The 19,956-nt window shown below is 26.7% G+C and overlaps 1 protein-coding gene across 5 annotated transcripts in view; it reads right to left on the bottom strand.

Annotated features, from left to right (window-relative positions):
* Positions 1-19,956, bottom strand: part of LOC111676161 (transcription factor E2f1) — an 88,022-nt gene that overhangs the window by 16,550 nt on the left and 51,516 nt on the right. The window contains exons 1-2 of one of the 5 annotated variants that reach the window (XM_046950710.1): positions 4,678-5,471; positions 3,335-4,521 (exon numbers count right to left, since the gene is read on the bottom strand). The exons of 1 other annotated variant lie outside the window; for it this stretch is intronic. The gene's annotated coding sequence lies outside the window, so the exon portion shown is untranslated. Of the gene's footprint in view, positions 1-3,334; positions 4,522-4,677; positions 5,472-12,916; positions 13,116-19,956 lie in introns of those variants that run through there. 3 more of the 5 variants (XM_046950712.1, XM_046950713.1, XM_023437081.2) reach the window with 3 other exon arrangements.

The raw sequence follows: 19,956 nt of genomic DNA, 5'->3' as shown, positions 1-19,956 counted from the left end.
AAAAGATGTTTAAAAATTTAAGAGAAAAATGATAAATTAAGTTTTTTACTAGAAAAATATTACATATTTTTGTTAAAATTATGAAACTATTACAAAAGTAATGCTTTTCTATATTACCAAAAGAGGCGTTGATTTCATACAGCCTCAATATTTTTTCTATTTTTAGTTAGAATTACTTAAGTTTTACATAATTTCTTAGTTAAACTTGACCCTCTCGTTAAAATAAAAAAAATAACCTTGGTTTAGAAAATATAAAAAAACATCATATATTTGCTTTGAGCAACATCATGATCATCATTTTCTGTTTAAACACAAAGGAAAATAACAAAAAAAAAAAACATTAAGAAAATGTTTGTTACTTTTTAGTTAATTGTGTTAATAGAAGAGGAATACTAATTATGCAATGTGAAAAACTTTATGTAACGGTTGAATATAACGGTAAAAAAATAATGTTAAAATAATTCTATATATAAAAAAACACTAATGGAAAACAAATCCCAATTCAACCTAAATTAAAAAAGTAAACATTTTATACATGGAATTCCTGTAGTTAGTTAATAAATATTTATTTTTCTTTTCAATTGTTTATATTTTCTAAGGAATTGATCTACTAAAAGCTTTATAAACAATGCTCCCATAATTATAACTAAATGAGAGATTTAGTAAACAAAACATGTTTGTAAAAAATTGGCAACATTGTTGTTCTAAATGTATTTTCTTTAACGTGTGGGAATTAAACAAAATTAAAGTATTTTCATATAAAAGTATAAAATAAACTTAAAATACTTATAATAAAATCAGGTATAAAGAGTAGTTACTAAAAATTTGTTAAATTTATAAATAATATAAATAAATAAAAACTGATAACTACGATAACAAGCAAACATTGGTAATAATATCACGTGAATTTAACGCAGCACCCAATTTACAAGCGAATAAATAAAATTTTACAAAAAATTTTTTTCCAAAAATCCTGAAATTCCATTTAAGAAGTGCTTAACTTTAAGAGAAATTGCTAAAACAATTTTGAAGAACCAATAAATACATATGTATCATTTATATATTTTATCTTGTGTTTCTGTTTTTATATTATTTCTTTTATAACTTGTTTTTATATTTCTTTTAATATTATCTGATTTTTTTTCAATTATGAGGTTTGTGTTTTTTGCGCAGTCAAAGCGAATTGACCAGTACACAGCAAATACCAATAGCCAGGCCATTAAAATTAGCAACAATCACAAAAAAATTTTGTTATTGTCATCAATTAAATGAGTTTAAATAATTTTCTTCAAAATAGTGAAAATAAAGTGCTCATTATTTATTTAAAAAAAGTGTCATTGAACGTTTTAGTATTGATTTTATTTAGCAGGTAAAATAAGTAATAACTAAAAGAGAATTAAAATAAAATTATTTAATAAAGGAAAATAAAAAAACAAAAAGACACTTGTAATAATATTTAATAAACACACGTTTAAAATGGACTTTAAAATAAGTATTTTATTTCAGTTCTTGACGTTTTGTTAACTATGGATTAATGACCTTAAACTTAAGTTCAATTTTTGCGTTTAATAATTTTTTTGTTATTTTAATGAAAAAAAAAAAACATTAAAAATATTATATAGTAGTATTTCTTCATCGACAAGTCAGCAAAATTTCTTTGACAGTTGTTGCTTTATGACTTTGATATTGTTTAAACAATTGCATTATATACCTATTTGTAGTTTTATTATTTTTTGATAGTAGACTGCAAATTAAAAATATCAATAAATTTTTGTTGTTTAAACCTTTTATGTATTATCTATCTAATTGTTATTAGTCATCTGCATATAATTTCGTAAAATTTCTGATCATATCTAATCATCTTTTATTTATTTTTTTCATTTCCACAGAGTTGATTTTTTAGGAAAAATATTTGTATTCTAATTGAAGTGTTTAAGAACATAAGAAACAAAATGCCAGAAAATAGTGTTGTATCACCGATATTTGTTTATCAAAAGAGAATTTTTCGAATTTGAGGGGAGTCTTAACAAATTGGCTACCATGGTATCGAGGAGCATCAAGGAGTAAACTCCAGAGTAGGGATCTGCCAAACTTTAATTAAAAACGATAACTTTGAATTAAAATCTTATATCCTCTAACTTTTCCTATTATGTTTATGGTTGCTAATAGCACTTTTATTTTTAACCAAATATATTAATACTTTGTACATTTAAGAAGAAAAAAACATCTGTTATTTGTTTGACATACATATATAAAAATAATATTTGTCTCAATTCTCGGCTATTCAAATAAAAGTTCTTCCTTAGCACATGTCTAGATTTGATAAATTTTTGTTATGCTAAAAAATTATTAGGTATATGTAGTCAGCATTTATTAGAGTTATATCATTGTTATGATAAAGTTTTCATAAAAAATTGTCTAAAATTTCTCCTTTTTGAACCTAAGTTTTAATTGAATTAGTGTTTATATGCTAAATTAAAATGAAATTTTATTGATAAAAACAAAAAATTGTAAGTTTATGTTGTGAAAAATATTTGTCAAGTATAGACATGGATTTAAGAACAAGTTTAAGAATGAGAACAGTTAATTTACTCTAGAGTGCATTTTAAGCGCTTAAATTAAAAGGCAGATATTAAAAGATTTTCGAGGTAAAAAATTTAGTTTAGCATTTGACGGCCGCTTAGAGTTCTTAAACCTTTAACAAATAATCCTCGCCTTTTTATTTTGCTTAAGATTTTTAAAAATTTATTTCCGCTTTAGGCGGCCGCTGAGCGCTCTTACGGCGTTAACAATTACTCCTCGCTTTTATATTTTGTTTAAGATTTTTTTTTTTAAATCAAGATTATTTAAAATTTTAACGGTAATTGAACAAGGCGAATTTAACTTATGGAATATTTAAGAGAACTCTCAAATAAACTTTAATTTGGTAAAAACTTATTGTATGACTTGCAGCAATAGTCACTAGTTTTGAAAATAATTGTTTTTTAAAATAAATTATTTAAACTTTTTGAATTAATTTCTTTCAGAAATGCGACACTCACATTTATTTTACTGAATTGTACATATTTCTAATTCTAAAAAGTTTTTTTGTTTTTTTCCTGTGTTTTCAAAGTTTTAAACAAATAATTTCATTTTTCTACATAAATACGTTGTAGCACATTTTGTTTCTTGTTTTCTTGTTTGTTTTAAAATATTTTTCTTTCATTATTCTTTTAAAAGAAGAAAAAAAAGAAACGAGGCACTAACATGAAAACGTATGATGATGATTAACAGAAATAATAAAGATTTTTATTTTATCTATTAAAAAAAATAGAAAACTTAAAGTTAAGCCCACCTTTTCTCTGTGTAGAAACAAACGTTCAATTTGTGAGGAAAGTCTATGCCGCCATTGTTGTTTTCTTTAAAATATATGTAGTTTTCAAAGGGATTTTTCTGGTTCTGGTTTTTAAAGTAGAATTGAATTGTCGTGTCAGCCAGTTTTTCAATTTTTAGTAGACACTACTACGCTTTTAACAGCACGTATTATAATGTGGCGGCGTTAACGAGAATATAGTTGGAGGTTGCTTGGCGCTGTGGCTGTCTTGACGAGTAGAGGCATAAAGTGGGTAACTCTAAAGTGTCTACACGGTGTGAGTGTGAAGTTAACAGTGGCCTGCTAACAAAATCTACGTCTTTTTCTCCAATTTCTTTTTGTTTTGTTTTTATATTTTTATTTCAAAATGAGTTTTTGTGTTTTATAAATTGATGATGCGTCAGTTACCAAAGAGCACAAAATTTAACTTTTCTACTTGTGTTAAGCTGTTGTTGTTAAAATAAAAACAAACTAAATATTTGTTTTTTTATATAAACTTAGAAAATAAAAAATCGGTGGTAGAGAGAAATATATAATAATTTTTGTATGTGTGTGTTTTTTTTTGTATTGTGGTAGTCACTCTCAAAGATTTTAAAATAATTTAAGTAAAGTTTTTTGTTTTTGTTATTTGTTTAAGTGTAGCAGATAATTGGAAGATATATCACAGATGATTTGCAAAGGATTTCTATATTTTAAATGAGATTTAACTTTTTCTCAATCTATCTCTCTCCTTCTCGTTCTTTCTCTGGCGTTTTGACTGGCTCTCACTTGTTGTTGGTATTTTTTTTGTTTGTTTGTTTTTATTCAATAGCAGCAGCCTCTTTTATTTATTTTATTGAGTGTGATGCATTCATTCATTCAGTTTATGTTAATACTTAACATTATCTCTTTAAAACTGTTACGTTTGTTGTTGCTGTTTGTAGTGCTCTTAGTAGTTTGGTGTTATCAAATATGTTATAATGACACATTATACTGTTAGCTGATGATTTGTTGTTGTTTTGTTTTTTTTTTAATAAATAGTTTCTTTTCTTGTGTATATTATTTTGGAGAAGGTGCTTTTTTAATTTATTTCATCTTTTTTGTTGTTGTTTTCTTTGCTTAAGTTGTCGGTTTAGATTTGTTTTCTCTCTCTTTTTCTTTAAATTTTCATTTGTTAAAACTTCAAGATTCTTTTTGAGTGATTTTTTTTTGTTATTGTTAATGACGTAGTCAAATAGTAGTAAAAAATAGTAGAGTAGTAAAAGAATATTGAACATTTATTAGAAAAATTAAAAAATTGGCCTTTAAATGACTTTACAGTGGTTTAATAAGGATATTTTTTTTACATTTTCATAAAAATTACTTAAAAACTTTGTAAGAAATCTTTTTATTCTGCTATTCTTTAAACCAATTTAAAGAATGCATTAGATTTTCTTTTACACTTTTTATTAAAGATTTTGGATTTAGTGTGTTGGCGACGTGTTTTTTCGGACGGTATATGGCGGCAAAGCGTACAAATGACTATGACCGGCAAAGAATTTTTATATTTTGTCTGCTTTTACGAACCGAACCGCACGACGAATAAGCGATGTTAACACAACAAAATAAAATTAAAAGAAAAACAACAACAAAATGTTGTGTTGTTTTTGTGTTTTATTTCATCTTTTATTTTTCGTATCTAGATACTATTTAAGGCCGGTTTTTGCGTTTTCTTTCTTCATATATTTATTTCTTGATACTTTTTTTTTTGATTTTGGGTTAAAAACGATTTATAACGATTTTAAACGAAAAAAATTTTTCTTTTTATAATTTGTTTAACTTATTGCAATTGATTTTCCTTCACATTTAAGAACTTTTTCACTTTATAATAATTTCTTTTTTTACTCTTCAAAAACTTCGTTTTGAAAACGCCTCTTCGTTTTTCTTTTTTTCAACATTTATTTTAGTTATACAACCCCAAAAACAACAGCAAATTTTCATATATACAATATACTTTTTTCATTAAAAAAACAACAATATAAAAGAAATTGTGTAAAAGGTTTAATTCCACCGCGACATTAATAAAAAAAACCAAAACTTATTCATTTATATGAGAAGAAATAAACACACCACAACCATTAATGAGTGTAGCAAACGAAGCACTAAATGTTGCGCTCTATAGAAAAACGCCAACAAGTTAAAAAAACGTATATACTAGGAGAAGAAGAAGCAGAAAAGAGCAGCAACAAAATATTTTGTATAAGAAAAATAAAAACAAATTTCAAACAAACAACAACAAAACAGCGGTGATAAAAATGAAAATTCAATCCACATACATCACAAAATATATACATATGTAATATTAAAAAAGGGGAGAAGATTAACGTACTCTCATTTTACTAAATAACAGTAAAAGAGTGTGAGAGCAGGGGGAGTCTAAAAAAGCATATATATAGAGAAACAAAGCTACCAGATTTGGGGGTTCAAAATAAATTTATGTTTTTTTAATTTAAAAATTTTAAAGAATTTTTTTTTGCAAATAATATTTTTCATTAAATTGTAATTTAAAAAAGCTTTGAGTTAAATGTTGCCTTATGTTGATTTTTAGCGATTTTGTTTCTGAATATAAAACTTATAGCTGGCAACTTTAATACTTAATTTCCATTTAATTGTAACATAAAATAAATTATAATTCCTTAAGTAACTACAAGTATAAATGTAAATTGTAAAAAACTAGCCCTCACTGTGCTATAGACAAAGAACAACATATTTACTTTAAATTTTTACACAATTTTTGGTATAATTTACCTAAGGACGTCATTTAAAATTTTAAAAACGTTTTTTTTTTTCGATTTTGTTTTAACTTTTATACATATTTTCTTAATATTATTGTTGTTTCTTTAAAATGATGACGTATTTTTTATGTTGAGGGCTCTTAGATACACAATCTGAAAAATAACATGAAACGATTTAGAGGCATTATTAGCTAGCGTGCGTTTCGTTTATGTTTCTTTTTGGTTTTTTTCTGGATTGAAAAAATGTGTGTGTGTGGGGTATGATTTTACCCCCAACAAACCGATTTAGAATTGTAGAATTGATTTGGTTTAAAAAGATTTTCTAAGTCTTTTTTACTTAAAAAATCAAAAATTTTCATGACATATTCGGAACTTAACATTTGTCACGTTGCCCTGTTGCAAAAAAAAAGTTTTGAAAATTTATTGTAACAGCTAAACAAAAAATAGATAAATTTTCAAATAATCGTAGCAAAAACTTTTATTATCAGGTAAGGGGTTAAACTTGCACAATAGCATTTAAGCCATTATTTCAACATGGTGATGTTTTTGGAGGCAATTGGCAATTAATTGGAAAAATCGATCAATGTTAATCGCGTAAAAAACGTATTCAGCATCTATTTCTTCACGCAGAAGCTGACTAATGAATTAGAAAGCATTTATATAACACGTTATTTAAATCACGTTATTAAAGAACTTCTATGTAATCAGAACAATATGTAGTAGTCATTGAAAAGTATGTTAATAGGTAAGTGGTTACAATAGCAAGTCATTACCAAATTTATGTTAGGATTGTAATAAATTTTCACATTTTAAGAAATTTTAAATAAATTTTTACATTTATTCAAAATTGTTAAAATTTCACATTAATATATATAATTAATGTGAAATTTTAACAATTTTAAAAAGTCTGGAAAGTTTTTTTTAAATTATGCTCATACCTCTTTTATGTAAAAAATCAATTTGCAATGATTTTAAATAGCAAACTTTTTGAAAGCATGTCTGATTGGAAATTTTTAAGATTTGGATATTTAGGGTCGCAAAAGATATAAAATGTACATTTTGCGGCTCTTTTGCCTTAGAAAAACCCTAATTGAAATGAAAATGATTAAAATGCTATAATTTGCTACACAATAACATTATCACGGTGATGACATTGGAAGCAATAGCTTACCACACTCCCTTACAAATAGGCCAGTTAGATAAGTATTTACTACGATAACCCGCAAATAAGGATTTATGTAGTAGTTTTGTTAAAAAAAATATATACTACAAGGATACGTTTACTGCGTTTACTATTAGACCGAAAGTAAGTACATACTCTTAGACTCGTTCTAAGTAGTGCACATGGTATATAGTAAACATTAAAAAGTAAGTTGTTAAGTATGTATGTACATGTTTCTATCTTGTTTTTATCACTAAAACGCTTTTGTATTAAAGTAAAAGTTTAAATTTATATTAAAAATTTATTAAAAAACTCCCTATTTTTTATTAAAGTACTTTTAGTAGCTTATTTCAAAGTGGGGTACAAAACTAAAAAATATGTATGTATGTTAAAATTCTCCCTCTCTCAAATTTGTATTATCAGTGTTTTACATGTGCTTTAGTTTAATAATTTTTGCAACAAAACTAAAAAAACTAACAAAATCTATGGTAAATTTATTTTTTTTGCTACTCACATGTGTTTGTTTTTTTTGCTTATTAGAGAAACATTAAAAGGGAAAATCTTATAAATAAACAAAAAAAAATATATATATATTAAAAGTTCTCACTTTTATTTATGTTAACAACTGAATTTTATATCACATCATTGTGGTTTAAATTTCCAATCATTCTACATATTAATCAGAAATAAAATTCAAGGAATTTTACGATTTTTTTCAAACTTAGAGGCATATTATAATCACAAATAAATAACCACTGGCGCCTAACTCATGTATTTTTTGTACAAAAAAAGAACTATTTTATATGTATATAAAAAAACATTAATAACTTTTAACAAATTTACAAAATTGCTTTAAATTGTTTATAATTACAAAGAATGTTAAACGTTTAGTTTTTTTTATAAAATGCCTAATTGTAATGACAACCATTAAACAACAAAAATAAAAACCTATAAAATTTGTAAATACATATTACTTAAAGCCACAAAAATTATAAACGAAAGACACATATAAAATATGTTAAACAAGTTTTTCTTAAAGAACTGGACAGAAAAAAAGCAAAAAATAAAAAAACAGCATGGAAAAAGAATTCCAAAGTAATAAAAAAACACAAGTAAAAACAAAAACATTTATTTGGCAAAAACAATTTGTTTTGTTTTATTTATTTTTTTCTGCAAAAACAGGAAACAGAATTTCCAAAAAGAAAAAAAAACAACTGTAAAACCTAAAATCAAAGCACATACTCACTCTTTTATTTGCTCTTTAGCAAAATTTTACACTCAAAAATAAAAATTTTAAAATAAATATAGAATACACAAGTGTTTCTTGTGGACTGCAGACGTAGAAAATTGTTAGTGTATTGTACTAGAATAGAGTTAAAAGAAAAAGCACAAAAAAACTATAACATGCAGAAGAAAAACAAAAGCAAAAGCTTTGCAGAATACATTAAAAAAAATGTTAAAAGTGAGCGAATGAGTGATGTTTACATTATTGCGTCTGCATGTAGTAGTAACATAGTCTGCAAAAAAAAAAATAAAATAACAACAAAAAACGGAAGTGACGTTTGCTTAAAACCATATGAGTGTGTAGTTGTTGTTTGTTTTTTTTTTATTATTTAACAGTTTAACACAGGGTGGCATTTTTAGAGTGTGTGTATGTGTGTTTGAGTGAGTTTGTATATCGGCAAAAATTTAATGTACACACAATAATAATAACAACAACATCATTTTGACAAGTTAATCAAACTTTAAGTATAGATAGAGTTGCCATTATTAGATTTAAAATTAAATCTTCGGTATATACCCTACACCAGTATGTTCCAAATTAAAAATTATTTATGTAGAATTTTATTATTGTTTATAAGGGAATTTTGACCTTTAAGTCATTTTCTAAAGGGGTGTTTGTATGGCAGATGGGGTCAAATGAGGCTCGATCATTTAGACTACAATAAGTTTTGCTTATTTTTGTTGACATATGTACTAGACAATTTAACATAATTAGGACCATTTCAAGGGGTATGGTTGCATGGGGGCTAGGCGAACTAATGAACCGATTTCAATCATTTTCAATAGCGTTCGAAGAAAAGTATAGAAGAGTATGTGCGAAATTTCATCAAATTATATTGAAAGTTGAGATCTGTGTGCGCACGCTATACATGGACACACAGACGGACATAGCAAAAAACGAAGTGATTCTGAGTCGATTGGTATACTTTGTAGGACCAATATTATTTTAGTGGGGAGAGTATTGAAAATGTACAAATATTTATGTCAAATATTGGGATGTATTTTTTCATATCATGTTAGAAAATATTAGAATGTCCTTATTTCATCATATGTAATGTATTTAGATTACATGGGTTGCCACGCCCACTCTTGCTCGTGCATCCATTTTTTTAAAAAGTTCAGAAGGATTTCAGGCTTTGTTAGTTCGAAGTAGTTAGCTCTTATGGTTTTCAAAACTACTATTCAATTTTTTAAGTTATATTTTGTAATATTTTACCTCCACTGTAGCTTTATTAAAAATTTGGAATTTTTAAAGAAATTCTATTTAAAAATAAAACTAATTAAAAATAAACAAATCAAAAACAATACTAAAAATTTTCTAAAGAACACTTAAAATATTTTTTTTAAATCCAGAAAAAAATTTAAAAAAAAACGTGAGAAGTTTTCTTATAAAAAAATGTTTAGGGTCATAATGCTCTTTTACCCCCCAAACAAAAGTAGAAAAAAAAAAAACAATCTTAAATAAAAAAATATGTCACAAACACTTTAAAAAAATATTAAATAAAATAAACAACAACAAACATTTACTCACGCTGTCTTTACTTAAAAAAAAAAACGTTCACATAAATAAAGAACTTAAAATAGGGGTGATCAGGGGGCTGTATACTTTTAAAATACTGCACTCACACTGACACCTTAAAAAGTAGTTGAAATTTACAACAAGTTTTTTTTCAAATACCATCATATTTGATATTGTTACTGTCAACTTAATGAAATGAATAGACATTTATCATTGTATAATATTTAACTGTCACATTTTCAATACCTTGATACATATAAAGCTTCAAAAACTAAAATTATTTCGAAAAATTTAGAGTACTTTTTCTAACCCTTTTTTTCGAATGAAAATTTACATTTTACTAATTGCCCTAAGGGGGCTTTTTCTTTTATTTATTTTTTTCCTGTATAAATTGAAGGTAGTGAGTGGATTGTAGTTACTCTATATAGTTATAGCTGGCAGACGTATAGATTCTCATAAACCTACTTGTATGTATATTGTAGATAATTAAAATTCGAAATTGAAATGTCTACTCGTGCGTTAATATTTCATTTTGAATTTTTGTGTTGTTGTTTTAGAGAATGTTATGTCTAATTAAATTTCTATTAGAAGTTGTCGTTGTTGGGTTTTTTTATTGTTTTTCTATTTAATATGCATATATATATGTAGTTTTTTTAGTTTTTCCCTTTTGATAATTAGGGGTTATAAATGGGGTCATGTTTGTAAACTAGAAAACTTATTGAAAATTTATTTATTTAGAGTTTTTTTTAAAGATGCATTTATTTTTAAACAAAATTTTCAAGAGACATTTGCTTTAGTTAAATAGAAATCAAACATAAACATTTATTGATTTAACAGTATTTGTACAAATTTTAATTTGTATGATTCGTTTTATAAAAAAAATATAAAATCCAACTTTTATAAGAGTTTTTGCAAAAAAAAACGAATCGCATTTTTTCACTTTGTGTTTAACACAAGAAACCCATTTGAGAAAAAAAATTGTCAAATTAAAGTTCAAAATAAATCAAATTTTACATTAAGAGGCGTGGCACCTCCCATACGAATTATGGTAATAAATTGATATATCTAGGAGACTATTGGAGTTATAATCTTCAAATTCTGCCCGAACAACTTTGACATCCATATGAACATTAGGGCAATAAATTGGTGCAAAACACAATAATATTTATATCTAAAAAATCATTTCAATTTTGAAAATGTTTTGAATTTGCAATAGTAGGCGATGCAATACCAAAGATCTTATAAAAAAAATTTAATTGAAGAATAAGTGAAATAAGCAATAGTGGGCGTGACACCTCTCTTAGAAATAATAAAAAAATGCATTTATAACAGCTAGAATCTTAAACTTTAGCATGAAAAAATTTTACATATGAACAGCATTCATACGAAGTTAAAACTCTATATACATATGTATGTATCTTAGAAACTCGTGAGAGTTATATTATGCATATTCCACCGACTAAAAAAATGTGGGATTTCCCACATAATAAGTAAATATGAAAAATCGTAGAATATTTTTATTTATATTTATTAGAGTAACGAAACACATTGACAATGACTTGCAACTGGAACCGCTTACTTATTAACATATTTTTTAAAGATTCATTCTTATCGTTCCGATTACATAGAAGTACTTTAATAACATCTTATTTATAATGTGTTATATAAATACTTTCTAAGTCATTAGTCAGCTTCTGCATCAAGTTATAGTATAAGTTTTTCACACCATTTACATTGACTGATTTTTCTAATTACTTGTAAGTCATTGTGGTAAGTACTTGCCTCCAATGACATTACCATGTTAAAATAATGACTTATAATGTTATTGTGTGAGTAAATTTTAGAATTTTAACTCTTTAAATGGAAATGAAAGATTTTGCTGGGTACTTCTGTATAAAATGTAAAGTTTTCATAAAAATGGTTTAAAAATGCTTACATTTCGTTATATTCTTAATAAGATTTCTTATAAAATATTTGAAATTATAGAATTCAAAATTCTCCATTTTTACAAATGTTTACAAGAGGAGATAATAAAAACCTTATTGAAAATATTTGTAATATTTTGTTGTAAATGATATCAAGAAGTTAACATTGTAATGGCAATTATATTTCAACCAGAGTCTGCAGCATATAAGAAATATATTTTTTCAAATTAAATTTTAATCTGCTTTGAACAATTAAGATTTGTCTTTAAATTTCAAACATTTATATCAATCATTAACTCCCATAAACGAGGGTTAAATATTCTGGCCTAAATCTAGCAATTTTTACAATTTTTTTCCTTAATTTAAGTGAAACGCATTGAAATAAAACTGTCAAAGTCACACGAAGATTTAAATTTCAGTTGGCAACTCTATTTAAACATTGACACTGAAAAATAAACAAACACTTTCAGATAGAAGAACATGAAATAATAACAACAACAAACAAAGTAGAAGTAGTAGTAAATATTAAGAAATAATAAAACACAAAACGAATTGAATGAAAAATGTATTAAAAAAAAACTATATAAAAGAGAATTAAATAAAAAGAATTGATAGAACTAACCACGAAATAAAAGTGGATGTATAGAAAAAGAGAAAAAGTAAAAAGGGCAACTTTAAATATACTACACAGAGATAAATACGAGTAAAATAATAATAACAAAAAATAAAAAAAACGAAACGGTTTGAAATGCACTTTTAAAAAAGGGGGATTTACGAGACAATTACAAAAATAATCTAAAAAAATAGTCGTGACTGAAGGAAAGAGGAAGGTAGCATTACATTTAAACTATTTCAATTTAGGTTTAAAGTTCAGACTTTTTTAGGAAAGATGTTTTTGTAACTATTTCTTTAAATACTTACATTTTGTTTAATTTTTGTTTTATTTTCATAAAATATTTTTAATTTCCTGGTGGTGGGTTTGTTGCCAGTGGTGGGTGGGTCTTTCGAGTATTATTTTGTTTAGATTATAGAATTTTATAGTAATTTATATGTACTTAATAATAATTTAATTATATTTAATAAAAAATAAGCGTAAAAACTTTTGGCTTTTTTGGTGTTTAATAATTTGTTGTATTAACAATTATATTTTTTTTGTGTTTTGTAATAAACAATAAATTTAACAAATTAAAAAATATGGCATATTTTTCTTTTCCAACAAAAAAATTTTGAATTTTTTTAATAACAAATTTAACAAAAAACGAAAATTTTTCTTTTATTCAAAATAACAAATTAAAACGAAAAAACACTGAAAACATTTTTAAATTAACAAATTTTGAATTTTTCTTTTTTTCAACCAAAACATTTTCAAAAGATAATTATTTATTTTTTTTTTTTGAAGAAATTTATTTAGTTTTGTAGCCACATATTTGTTGCATGTTTCTGTAGTCTGCTGCACAACGTTGTCGTGAAGAATTTAATCCAGTTAGGCGTTTAGTTTTGTAGTGTAAATCCTCATTCACTTGTTAATATTTTGAACGAAATTTCTTCAATTTTATTGAAATGTTTTATTCTTGTAATTTGAAAATTTTCTTCTTCGAAACTATATTCTTTTTTTCTCAAATAACAAATTAAATTTGTTTTGTTTGTGTAGCACTACTTCCTGCAGCGTACGTTTAGTAAATGTTGCGTTTGTTCAAAGACAATCGTTTACTATCGTAAAAATCCCTTAAAAATAGAGACCTAAAACTCACTTACACTCAAACATCAATACAAACACACACACACACGCATATACAACACCAATAAATGTACTGAAAGATTGACAACAACAAATGGTGGTGGTGCATTTTTGTTGTATATTGCAATGAAATGCATACAGTTTTTTTGTTTTGTCTGGTTTCTCTCTTTTTTGTAACACGGCGTATTTAATCTCTCAAGTGTATGAATAGAAACTCTCTTTTGTTTGCGATTTCTTGTAAATTAGAAAGAGATCTGTTGAGTAATTTAATAATTAGGGGAGGTTTTCGTACTCACCTACTAGAAGGATCGTTACAGTGTTGTCAATATATTTAAAAAATTGAAGCTTTTGAAATGCATGTCGATATTAATGTTTCTGTCCTCCGAAGGCAATTTGAATTCAAAGGAAGTTAGTTTTCCTTTAATTTAGGTTAGCTTATGTGAGAATGTGGCACTTAGCGATAACACATGGTCCATTTTGATATATGTATGTATCTTAGAAACTCGTGAGAAACTCGGGATTTCCCATAAAGTAAATATGAAAAATCGTAGAATATTTTTATTTAAATTTGGCAATGACTTGCAACTGAAACCGCTTACTTATTAACATACTTTTTAAAGACTCATTCTTATCGTTTCGATTACATAGAAGTACTTTAATAACATCTTATTTATAATGTGTTATATAAATACTTTCTCAGCTTCTGCATGAAGTTATAGTATAAGTTTTTAACACCATTTGCATTGACTGATTTTTTTAATTACTTGTAAGTCATTGTAATAAGTACTTGCTTCCAATGACATGGCCATGTTAAAATAATGACTTATAATGTTATATCACATGGTCTTTTGTGATATTCTTGAAAATCCATACTTATCATGGATTGGACTAAGCTCATCGCAGAACATCTATCCGTTGATACCACTTCGGATTTGCATCATTGCAATCCAGTCTTATCTTATAAGGATTTTAATTCGGGAGGTCCAACCAAAGATTAGTGCAAACATTTTATAATCGGTCTGCAGCGTTGAATTTGATTTGAAAGCAAATGAACCAATAAACGTATTTCAAAAATAACTGAACTACATCCTATACTAACAATACAAGGAATTATTATTGTAAAGTTTATTGCAATAAGCTTCAATCGGTTGATGGTTTATAAGATGTGCACTACATTTACATGGCAGTCTAACTCGACGATATTTGACTATTCAAAGCTCTTGGGTTATTGTTTTTGGTTGTTATAAATATTTTTAGAGTGAATGCTTTTCGGAAAAAATTTTATTTTTTTTCCACATAGTTGACATTACTTAACTAAAGGAATTTATTAAAATTTAATAGATTTTTAAAGAGATCAACTTTATGTTCTCTCTTTCTCTATATAAATGAACAAAAATCTCTTATATAAACACCTGGAATTTTTGCTCTCATTCTCTTAAAGCAACTGATATTTTTTGTTTTTGTTTCTTTAAGTTAGGTTTTACTTAAAGTGCATTTACCTTTGATCAAAAATGTTTGTATTGTTGTTGTTTCTTTCAGGTATAAAGATAAAATTATCTTAAACATTATAAGATGATAGATATTGCTGTTCTGGTTGTTATTGTTGGAAAAAATGCATTATTTTCCAAAACAAAAAACCCAAAAACTAGTCAAATTGTTTTGTAGTTTTTTTTGCACAACATCTCAAATTTTTTTCAAAGCACCAGAAAAATTAGCAGAAAATCACAAAAAGTCACCCTATTTTTTATTGAAATGCTGCAATAAATAAAATAAAAATCTTTTATAAATTCGGAATATTGCAAGTAGTAAGAATAAAAGTGTATTTGTATTTAAATTTAAGGGATGCTGTTTAAAAGCAGTACAAAACCATAGAAACAAATTACACAAAATTTTACTTTCAGAAAGAAAAAAAACTAAAAAAATACAACTGAAATCAAACAAGGTTAAACTTCATAAACTACCACTTTAAAACAATACTGTCTGGCTGGCTGGTTGTGTATAGATGGATGGTTGGTTTGTTGGCTGGTAACTTGCTCTTGCTTACTACTACAATCGCCTGATTATGATGAGGATAATTTTGATGCTGCTTGGTATTTTTTGATGCTGCTTGGTATTTTTTGGCTGCTGCTGCTACTCTTCCCAAAAACATGGGAGGTAAAGTAGTCGAGTTTTACGCCGTAAAAATGAATCAATAATACACAAAAACTCAACAAAAAAATTAAATAATATGCATGTTGTGTTTGAAACCTCTTAAATTGGTTTCATGCCAAAATAATAAAAAAAAAAAAACAAAAAAATAGTAAATCTTCCAAACATGTATATAGTCCAGAATGCACCCTTTATTTTACCGTTTGCTATTTGTTTCATCCATTTATGCAAATTTATTAAAGGATTAAAGTCATAAGGTTTAAAATATAGAAGAACGCAAAAAGAGGATGCAATTTTAAAGTCCATTTGTTAAAGCGTAACAAAATATTAACAGTTGTTGTCCATCATAATAGTGAAGGTAGGCTCATTTTATGAATATTTTTGCAAAATATACCAGTAACAGGTGTTTTCAAATTTTTCATTTGTACTCTAATAGATTAGGTGTTACCCACAAAAGCAGGAAACCTTAAGGATTAGTTTAAATTTTAATATAATTTTGTGGGAGGTATAGTTATATACACTATATCAATGAATTTTACTTGAAGAAGGGAAAATATAAAAGTACAGTCTTTGAAAAGTATTTATTTTGACAGCTGTCAAAACGTTTGCTGTTATGGTGTTTATATGCTAATTTTGACATCGAAATCTCATTATTGGTGTGATTTTTGTTTTCCGTATAAATTTATAGACTAGTCTGTAATCAAAATTACAGACTTAAACAATATATTGGCCAGAACCATAGACTGCGTGTAAATATACGTGTAATTAATCAATACTATATTCTGTTCTATATTCAAGACTATAAACAGTTCTCCATTCAATACTACAGACCATTATATAGTATTGACTATGTTCTATAGTCTTGTGTTGTTCAAGGTAATCAAGTTCTATAGTCAAGACTATAGTCTGTTCTATATTCAACACTATAGACAGTTCTATATTCAAAACTATAGACTTTTATAGTCTGTTCTGTAGTCAAGGTAATCAAGTTCTGTAGTCAAGACTATAGTCTGTTCTATATTCAAGACTATAGACAGTTCTATATTCAAAACTATAGACTTTTATATAATATAGAATGGTATATAGTCAAGACTATAGAATGGCCTATAGTCAAGTCTATAGAATGTTCTATAGGCAAGTCTATAGAATGTTCTATAGTCAGGACTATAGTATGTTCTATAGTCAGGACTATAGTATGTTCTGTAGTCAAAACTATAGTATGTTCTGTAGTCAAGACTATAGTATGTTCTGTAGTCAAGACAATAGTATGTTCTGTATTCAAGACTATAGACCGTGCTATAGTCAAGACTAAAGACTGTGCTATAGTCAAGACTATAGACTGTGATATAGTCAATACTATAAACTGTGATATAGTCAAGACTATAGACTGTGATATAGTCAAGACTATAGACTGTGATATAGTCAAGACTATACACTGTGCTATAGTAAAGAATATAAACTGTTCTGTAATAAAGGGTATAGACAGTACCATAGTCAAGGCTATAGACAGTACTATATTCATGGCTATAGGCAGTGCTATAGTCAAGACTACAGAAGTTATATAGTCGGAATTATTAAAGACTATAAACTAGTCTTAGAACAAGGATATATACAAATTTAGCAAATAATAAATCTTTTTATACTTAAATCAAATTAACTAACTTGAGTTTTTCTTTTACGTTTCAAACATTTTAATAAACAATTAAAATAACTTCAAATAAAATTTCAACAAGCGACGATTTGTTTGAAATTCTTGTTGATAGTTGTAAAAATTTCTTATCATAATTTGAGGTATGACTATGAAGAATACTACAAGTTCTTTAGCGGCTCTTTCGTTTACTAATAAAAATACGAAATGTGATAATTATTGTGGTACGTGCTATTTCTTTTCTCTATAGGTTTTGTCAAGAGTGGTTAGGAGTTTATTTACGCTTTTTTTGCCGCTTTGTTTGCTTTCCAATTCTCTGTACTCTTTTGAAAATTACCAGTCAGTCATTGAACATTTGAAGAACAACAGTGGCAACTACCACCCTTGGTTTCGTCCATGATATAAAACGTGTACGAGTCAAAGAAAAGTAATGAAACTAAAACTAACTACGGAGTATTGTACTCGTGTTATAAAATCCACTATTGGTATAAAAGACCTTAATGAGGACGACAGCTGCAAAAATGTTTAGTTTTACACTAAAGTAACCGAATTCTTTAGAACTTCTTTCTGGAGTCTCGATTACAATGCACTTATAATTGGAATGAATTGTAGGAATGAAAAAAACTAAGAAAGAACCACCAACTATAAGAGTAGTAGCGATAGAAACCTTTTTTGAGGGGAGATTGAAAGTTTTATATAGAGTAAAGTGTTGGTTAATTATATAAGCCATTTGGTTGAATCTACGTGAATAGGACTTGCTGGATATTGCGTTGCAATAAGTTACCGTTAGTTATAGGTACATTTATATACTTCTTATGGTTCCTTAGATACCAATTTCTCTACTAGATGTATGAAGTGCAATTATTTTGTAACCTTTATAAAGGATTCTGAATATAGAGCATAATATTAAAAAACTAGTTCAAATCATCCTACACAACAAAATTAGAATATTAGTTGATCGTCAATAGCGAATCAGTTATTAAACTTAAATCAGAACTCTTATCTCGCAGACAAATGATTAATAAGTGAGTTCTTAATCGAATTCCTGATACAAAAAAAGACTGAACAAAGTTTAATCTACAAAACTTAGGCGTATTACTTAAGATTTCACGAACAATTAGCTATAAATATCATTATCAAAGTCTTATCATTTACTTAGCTTAAGATATCTTAGCGGTGGAGCCGTGAACTTTTATTGTTAGAATGTCTTAAAAAGCCAGTGATTTCTAACTCCAAAATATTAAAGAGGATATGCATCACAAGAAGTATTCATTAGTCTTAATACACAAACTGGTAGAATTGAATAAAACCGAATATATACGATCAATTTGGTAGTCGACCCCAGATATCAAGAATATAATTAATAAGCGCTAAGTACTATATTGCTCCTTATTCAGCCGCGGATCTAGTTCGAGCGTTTTCCCCTTTACCGCACATAGATCCGAGCATGCCCTTATTTAATAGATCTTATAGACGTAAGTCGCGGATGTAAAGGAAGAGACAATTACGTGATTTAGAAAATGTTAAAATTTAAATAAAATTCCGGTGATTTTTGGTGTGATTTTTGTTTTCCGTGTAAATCGTTATAATAATCTAGTCAAGACTATAGAATCTTATATTCATAGACTGTGCTATAGCCAAGACTATAGACTGTTCTATAGCCAAGTCTATAGACTGTGCTATAGCCAAGTCTATAGACTGTGCTATAGTCAAGACTATAGACTGTGCTATAGTCAACACTATAGACTGTACTATAGTCAACACTACAGACTGTGCTATACTTAGTCAACACTATAGACTGTGCAATAGTCAAGACTATAGACTGTGCTATAGTCAAGACTATAGGCTGTGCTATAGTCAAGACTATAGACTGTGCTATAGTCAAGACTATAGACTGTGCTATAGTCAATATTATAGACTGTGCTATAGTCAAGACTATAGACTGTTCTATAGTCAAGACTATAGACTGTTCTATAGTCAAGACTACAGACTGTTCTATAGTCAAGTTTGAATTAAACTGACTCAATTAATCATTCTGAATTTAATGGAACTATTAATGGAAAATCGGCATATCTACCCAGCAAAAAAAGAACTTCCAAAGAAGCGAAAAAGAAGTAGAACTTACTCCGTGGAAGTACGGAAAAACCCTGAAGAAGTGATGATTTTAACACAGGCTTGTAATAGGAGAGATGTTATTTTTATTTGATTCCAAATTCACTACAAATGAAGTCATTCTCTTTTTTTGGAAGTTATTAGAAGGGAAATTGTAGTATTATAGAATACAACTAATTTGACTTAAAAAATATATATATAAATAAATAAAAATATTACACGGATTTATCAATCAACTCCAAAATAAAATGGGTTTCATTCAAAAATTTTCAGTACAAAAGACCTTCAATTTTAAACCAAATTGGATTTTTTCCC

The sequence above is a fragment of the Lucilia cuprina genome, chromosome 4 (assembly GCF_022045245.1).
Source record: "Lucilia cuprina isolate Lc7/37 chromosome 4, ASM2204524v1, whole genome shotgun sequence".
Taxonomy (NCBI): domain Eukaryota; kingdom Metazoa; phylum Arthropoda; class Insecta; order Diptera; family Calliphoridae; genus Lucilia; species Lucilia cuprina.
This window is presented reverse-complemented; position numbering and strand designations above follow the sequence as displayed.